Genomic DNA, 8,472 nt, shown 5'->3' with positions numbered 1-8,472 from the left:
TCTGGCCTCTTAATAATTACACTAAACATAAATGGATTAAACTCTTCAATCAAAATAAATTAATTGGTTGAACAACACAGAAAAACAAGATCCATTGGGTGATGGCTTCAAGAGACTCACTTTCGCTTTAAAGATGCATGTAGACTGAGAGTGAAGGAAAATAAAATAGATGTGTTCTGCAACTGATATCCAAAAAAAGGTAGTAGGAGTGCTTATATCACTCAAAATAGACTTTAAATCTAAAAATGGTAAAAATAAATAAATAAATAAAGCAGATATATAAGGTTATTACACAATAATAAAGAGAGCAATCCTTCAAGAAAATATAACAAACATAAATATTTATGCACTTAACATTGGAACTCCTAAATATATAAAGCAAATACAGAAAAAAAAGGGAGAATTAATCAGTAAGACGATAATAGTTGGTGACGTTTATACCCCACTATCAACAATAGCTAGATTATCTAGACAGAGTATCATTAATAAACAGGAGATCTGAGTAACACTATAGATCAAATGGACCTAACAATCATATACAGAACATTCTATCTAACAGAAAGAGAATACAAATTCTTCTGAAGTACACATGGAACATCTTTTAGGATAAGTCATATATGATGCCACAAACAAGTCCAAACAAAATTAAGAAGATATAATTTATATCAAGTATCTTTAGAGAGCACTTTGGTATGAAACCAGAAATCAATGCAGGAGGAGAGCTGGAAAATTCACAAATACATGGAAATTAAACAACACACTGCTGAACAACCAATGGATCAAATAAGAAATTAACAGGGAAATAAGTGTAGCGAGACAAATAAAAATGGAAACACAACATGTCAACTTGTGAAATAAATCCTAAGCAATTTTAAGAGGGGAGTCAGACGTATAAACACACACATCAAGAAAATAGAAAGATCTCAGATAACCTAACTTAAACTAAATTTTTGTCTAAATGAACTAAACCAAGAAGAAAAAACTGAGCCCAATATTAGCAGAAGCAAAGAAGCAATAAATATTTGAACAGAAATAAATATAATAGAGAAAAGTAAAAGAAAAGATTAAGAAAACTGAGTTGATTCTTTGAAAAGACAAACAAAATTGATAATCCTCTAGCTAGAATAACCAAGAAAAATAGAGGACTGAAATCAACAAAGTAACTAATGAAAGGGTGGACATTACAATTAATACCACAAAAATACAAAGTGTCTTAAGATATTACTATGGAAAACTATATGTCAATGAAGTGGACAACCTGGTGGAAATGGACACATTCCTAGAAACATACAACCTATTAGGGCTTTTAATTGTTCAGTGATTTTTGATGGTTGCTTCAATCCTCTTACTTGTTATTGAGCAGTTCAGATTTTTTATTTTGTTTGTTTCTTCCTAATTTAGTCTTGATTGTTTCCATTGATTTGAGTCCTGAAGTATGGGCTCTTCATTTGCCTTGACTTTCTGGTCAGGTTTGCTTGTCAAGCATGACTAGGTACTATACTCAGCAATAGGAAGCACTATGAACTGGCTTTATGGCCTGGGCAGGGTGGGAGGCAGAATGTGCTCCACAGATGGCATGGCTCTTTTGGGGGCATCTTAATCTGGCAAAACTGTGGCCTAAGTTCCCTGTCCAGACAGGGCCACCAGTTTTGATCTAAGGATAAGCAGACTGGCTGGCTCAGTTCTATGCTCATGTGCCACTGTAATCAATGCTGCAGGATGGGCTACATAGCTCCCTGGATGTTCTGCTTAGGTTTCCTGGTCAGGCAGGCTGAATACGGTATCAATCAGTGAGTTGGGCTGGCAATTATGTTATTTGCCAGTGTGGGATCATAGAACATGCCTGAAGGCTGGCAAGACTTGTTATTTTGGACCAAATCAGGCAGAAATTCACATCAAGCTCAATGGCCATACAGGACCACTGGCTGCCTCTGCAAATGGAAAGAGCCACTTTTTAGGGTCTCTGCTCAAGTGCTGCTGGGCTATGAAGCTTCCCAGTAGCTCTGATAAGTCATCCAGATAGGGAAGGGCGGGAGGTTACCCTCAACAATAGGCATGGGTATGAATTAGCTTTTCTACTTTTGCAAGGGAAAAAAAGAGGCACCAAAACTGGCAAGGCTCTGGGTCTCAAAACAGGAAATACTGTGCAAAGAATTCATTGAGTAGAGAGGGCCAAAAATCTGGCTCTTATTTTTGGGAAGGACTGATGGCAACACTCTTCATTTGAGTGCAGCTGGCTATGCAGCTTCTCAGGTGCTCTGGTCAGATTTCTTGGTTGGTAGGGCTGGGGTGATACACTCACCAGTAGGTGGGACAATGAAGTAGGTTCCCTGCCTGGAAGTGGATGCAGAACAGTCTCCAATGTCATCAAGGCTCATTGATCAGTGTCTCCTCTCAGGCAGAACTGCATGCTGAGTTCCCTGGCCAAATGGGGCCTATATCCTTGCTCTGCCATCTTACAAATCCACTTGCCAGCCTCTCCACACAAGTGCTGCTGAGAAATGCAGGTTTACAGGTGATAAAGTCAGGCTTTCTGTTTAGCAGGCATAGATGTGTTACTCAGCAGTTGGTAGGGCTATAGATTACTTTTCTTGCCAATATGCGGTGGCAGAACTGCTTCCAAGGCTGGGAAGGCTCATTGTTTGTTTTTGAAAATCAAGGACAACTGCCCACAATTTTCCCGGTCACAGGGATATACTGTCTTGTCTTTGCAGATGGCCAAAGCCACTGGTTGAGATTTCCACTTGTGTGCCACAGTGAATAGAAACTCAGTCAACCACAATTTGAATGCTGGTTGCTGTAAGCCCTTCTCCCCTTCTGCCTCACAGTCTAATCTCCAGCATTCAAGCCCCACACATTATGTTCAGATCTCTGTGAGGGAATACTCAGGTGAGCATACAAGAAAGTGACCCACAATTATGTCAGAGCTGGATGTCCACCCTTGAGCACTATTTCTCCCACCAAGAAAAGTTAATCCACAAAGAAATCAATGTGACACACCACATTAACAAAATGAAGAATAAAAATCACATAATCATCTCAATAGATGCAGAGAAAGCATTTGACAAGATACAGCATCCATTTATGATTAAAAAACTCTAAATAAAATGGGTATAGAAGAAAAATACCTCAACATAATAAAGGCTATATATGACAAAACAACAGCAAATATCATTCTCAATGGAGAAAAACTGAAAGATATCCCTGTAATAACAGGAACCAGACAAGGATGCCCACTGTCACCACTCTTATTTAACATAGTATTGGAAGTCTTAGCCAGAGCAATCAGGCAAGAAAAAGAAATAAAATGGATCCAAATTGGAAAAGAAGTGAAAGTGTCACTATTTGCAGATGACATGATTTTATATATAGAAAACCCTAAATAATCCATCTAAAAAACATTTAGAAAAATTAAATGAATACAGTCAAGTTGCAGGATACAAAATCAATGTAGCAAAATCAGTTGTATGTATAGACACTAACAAGGAAGTAGCTGAAAGAGAAGTTAAGAATACAACCCCATTTAATAAAGGAATAAAATATTTAGGAATAAACTTAGCCAAAGATGTGAAAGATCTGTACACTGAAAACTATCAAACTGTTGAAATAAACTGAAGAAGACACAAAGAAATGGAAAGATGTTATGTGCTCTATGGTTAGAAGAATTGACATAGTTAAAATGCCCATACTTCCTAAAGCAATCTATAGATTCAATGAAATCCCTATGAAAGTTCCAACAACATTTTTCACAGAAATAGAACAAAGAATCCTAGAATATATATGGAACCTCAAAAGACCCTGAATAGCGAAAGGCACCCTGAGAAAAAAGAACAAAGCTGGAGGTATCACACTCCTTGATTTCAAAGTGTACTACAAACTTATAGTAACCAAGACAGCATGCTACTTGCACAAAAACAGACACAAAGATCAATAGAACAGAACCAAGAGCCCAGAAACAAACCCACACATATATGGACAGCTAATTTTTGACAAGGGAGCCAAGGTCACACAATGGAGAAAAGAGGGTCTCTTCAGTAAATGGTCTTGGGAAAACTGGACATCGACGTGCAAAAGAATGAAAGTAGGTCATTATCTTATAACATGCAAAAAATCAACTCAAAATGGATTAAAGACTCTACTGAAATGTCTGTAACCATGAAACTTCTAGAAGTAAACATAGGCAGTACGCTTTCAACATTCGTCTTAGCAGCAGTTTTTCAAATACTATGTGTGACTGGGCAAGGGAAACAGTAGAAAAAATAAACAAATTGGACTACATGAAACTAAAAACCTTCTGCAGACCAAAGGAAACCATCAACAAAAGAAAAGACAACTTAGCCATTTGGAGAACATATTTTTAAACCATATATCAGATAAGGGGTTGATATCCAAAATATACAAAGAACTCATTCATCTCAACAACAAAAAACCCAACAACCCAGTTAAAAAATGGGTAAAAGATCTGAACAGAGATTTCTCCAAAGAAGACATATGGGTTGCCAACAGGCATATGAAAAGATGCTCAACATCATTAGCTATCAGGGAAATGCAAATCAAAACTACAATGTGGTATCACCTCGAATGGTCAGAATGGCTATAATTAACAAGACAGGAAACAACAAATGTTGGAGAGGATGTGGGGAGAAGGGAACCGTTTTTTACTGCTGGTGGGAGTGCAAACTGGTGCAGCCACTATGGAAAGCAGTATGGAATATCCTCAGAAAATTAAGAATAGATCTACCATATGATGCAGCTATCCCACTGCTGAGTATTTATCCAAAGAACTTGAAAACACAAAGGCATAAGGATACATGCAGCCCTATGTTCATTGCAGCATTATTCACAATAGCCAAGATGTGGAAGCAACCTAGGTGCCCACCAAGGGATGAATGGAGAAAGAAGATGTGGTATATATACAAAGTGGAATACTATTCAGTCATAAGAAATGATGAAATCTGACAAATTGTGACAACCTGGATGGACCTTGAGGGTATTATGCTAATTGAAATAAGTCATAGGGAGAAAGTCAAATACCATATGATATCACTCATAAGTAGAAAAGGAAAACAACAACAAACAAACACATAGAGACAGAGATTGGATTTGTCGTTACAAGAGGGGTCGGGGTAAGGAAGGAGGGTGAAAAGGGGGAATTAGGCACGTGTATGTGGTGATGGATTGCAATTATTCTTTAGCTGGTGAAGGCAAAGTAAGCTACACAGAATTCAAAATATATTACAATATAGACCTGAAATTTATATAATGTTATAAACCAATGTCTCTGCAATAAATAAAATAATTAATTAATTTTAAAAAAGGAAAAAGATTTTGATGTAGTCCCATTTGTTCCTTTTTTCTTTTGTTTCCCTTGCCCGGTCAGACATGGGACTTGAAAAAGTTTCTGCATAGCAAAGGAAACCATCAACAAAATGAAAAGACAACCTAACAATTGGGAGAAGATATTTGCAAACCTTATATCAGATAAGGGCTTAATATCCAAAATATACAAAGAACTCATACAGCTCAAGAACAAAGAAACCAACAATCCAATTAGAAATTGGGAAAAAGATCTGAACAGAGATTTCTCCAAAGAAGAAATACAGATGGCCAACAGGTATATGAAAAGATGCTCAACATCATTAGCTATCAGGGAAATGCAAATCAAAACTACAATGAGGTATCACCTCACTCCAGTCAGAATGGCTATAATTAACAAGACAGGAAACAACAAGTGTTGGAGAGGGTGTGGAGAGAAGGGAACCCTTGTTCACTGCTGGTGGCAGTGCAAACTGGTGCAGCCGCTATGGAAAGCAGTTTGGAGTATCCTCAGAAAATTAAGGATAGATCTACCATATGACCCAGCTATTCCACTGCTGGGTATTTATCCAAAGAACTTGAAAACACAAAGGCATAAAGATACTTGCACCCCTATATTCATTGTGGCATTATACACAATAGCCAAGACTAGGAAGCAACCTAGGTGCCCATCAAGGGACGAATGGATAAAGAAGATGTGGTATTTATACACGATGGACTACTACTCAGCCATAAGAAATGATGAAATCCAGCCATTTGTGACAACATGGATGGACCTTGAGGGAATTATGCCAAGTGAAATAAGTCAGAGGGAGAAAGTCAAATACCGTATGATCTTACTCATAAGTAGAAGATAAAAATGACAAAAAAAAAACGCACATAGCATTGGAGATTGGACTGGACGTTACCATTGGGGAAGAAGGGAAGGGGGAGGGCAAAAGGGGTGATTAGGGTCACATGTGAGGGGATGCACTGTAATTAGTGTTCGGGTGGTGAATATGATGTCATGTATCCAGAATTTGAAATATGATGTACATCCAAAAAAAAAAATTAAAAAAAAAGGAAAAAGAAAAGTTTAAGCTGAGGGGGCCCTCTTGGTGTGGCTTTGTGCTATCCTGGGGGAGGGGAGATTCAGTCAGAAAGGAGCAACTTCTCTTACCCTTCTATTGTGTGGTCTACAGGTATGCTTCTACCTCACCCCCACGTTCTAGAATGCTCACAATGGTGTCTTGTCTATGAATAATTGATAGATGGTCTTGAAGAGAGGAAGTGAGTCAAGAATGACCTCTGTCACCATCTTGATGTCTCTCCTCCAGGACAGTAGTTGTATGGAATTTACATGTATGAGTGGAAGTGCTGTTTCACAGGATATGAAATGTTTGTGGGTATAAAATAATTTCAACTGATTTACATAATTATAGTAACAATTCACATGCACAAAAATATACGATGTCCTGATGACCAACACCTTCTCAAAATTCAAGTGAATATCTCTAAATTAATATTTAATGTTTACATTGTATTCCTTATGTGTCTGGACGATTTAGGTTTTACATAAAATGTCATTGACACAAATTTGCAAATTGAAATTACACTCAGAATCAACCAGGGAAATAAAATAAATTCATAATATACTGAATTAATAGTACATCAAATACAATTTTAAAATTTTAAAGGATTTAAATACTATCTCACACTGATATCTCCCAGATCTATAACTGTTGGCCATGCCACTACCTGAAGCATGTAACCCTTTTGTCCATTTGTTAGCTTCAATTTTTAGTTTCCGTCTATTTATTTTTAATTTTGGCCTAATAATTCTATATATTCTTGATCTATTAAAGTAATTACAAATTTCACAATGTTCTCCAGTATTTTACCTGTTTTCATCTTGGTGTTTAACAGAATTTTTAATATACATTCAACAAATACAATGTCTAGATGTAAATATTCAGTACAGTTATTATGGAACCAGTTATTTAAAAAATATAAATTTTTGGCAAAAAGGAAGATTTATGTACAGTAAGTTTACAAATCATAAGATAAATCATCACAAATTGAACGCACCTGTATGAAAGTAATAACAATTACCAGCACTTGAGAATGCACCTTAGACCTCTCCCGTTCTCTACTCATTCCCTCTTCCCAGTAGGAATCACTATTCTTAGTTTAAACAAGATGATTATATGTGTATTTTTTTGGAAATTAGATACATGGGCTCCTATCATATGTGCTTATTTGTATCTGTTTTTTCACTTTGTGTTATGTTTGTGAGATTTTCTATGGAGTTATTTTTAGCAGAAATTCATTCACTTTAGCTTTGTTATGATATTTTCATTTATGAAAACATATGACTTATTTAAGCATACTAATGCAGTTGTTATAGATTAGTATTAATTTTTGGCTATTGTGATAGTGTGAACATTCTACTATTTTCCTTCAGTACACATATGAATGCATTTCTAATTAGTATGTATCTAAGACTGGAGTTGGAAGTACATAGTCGGTGTATGTAGTGCAAAAAAGGTAATCCAAGACTATTTAAGACATGGAGGTAAAAAAAGGTAAAATAAAATAAAAAATATTAATAATTATGTAAATTAATACAAAATGTAAGACAAACAACTACATCAAAGTGATAAAATTCTAAATAAAAGGAAGACACTGTCAGAAAAATTACAAGCCATTGAAAAGAAATGAATTGTTGTAACTAACGGAGGAGTGTACTTTGTCCATCAATTCGATGAAAAAGAGGAAAAAATGTAAATTCTCCTCAAATTAGTACATTAATTTATTATAACCTCCCAATATAGTTCCATCACTTTGTGTTTCTGTGTATGGATGAGCATGTGTGCATTTGAGTGTACAAATTTATCAGCTGACTATAGAATACATCAAGTAATGCAAAAACCAAGAATAGATTGAAGAAAATTTTCTTCCAATTTCAATGAACTAAAAATATTTATTCTATTGGACATAAAAATATTATAAAGCTACAATACTTAATGTATTTGTATATTAACATTAGGGTAAACTAAAGGAATAGAATAGGAAATCCATAAATAGACCACATATGTATTGATAATTAATTTATGACAAAGTTGCTCCTGTAAGGCAGTGAGGAAGTGTTACTGCTTTTAACAAAATCTACAGGAA

This window comes from Equus caballus, chromosome 6, assembly GCF_041296265.1.
Source record: "Equus caballus isolate H_3958 breed thoroughbred chromosome 6, TB-T2T, whole genome shotgun sequence".
NCBI lineage: Eukaryota > Metazoa > Chordata > Mammalia > Perissodactyla > Equidae > Equus > Equus caballus.
Note: the sequence above shows the minus strand (reverse complement) of the source record.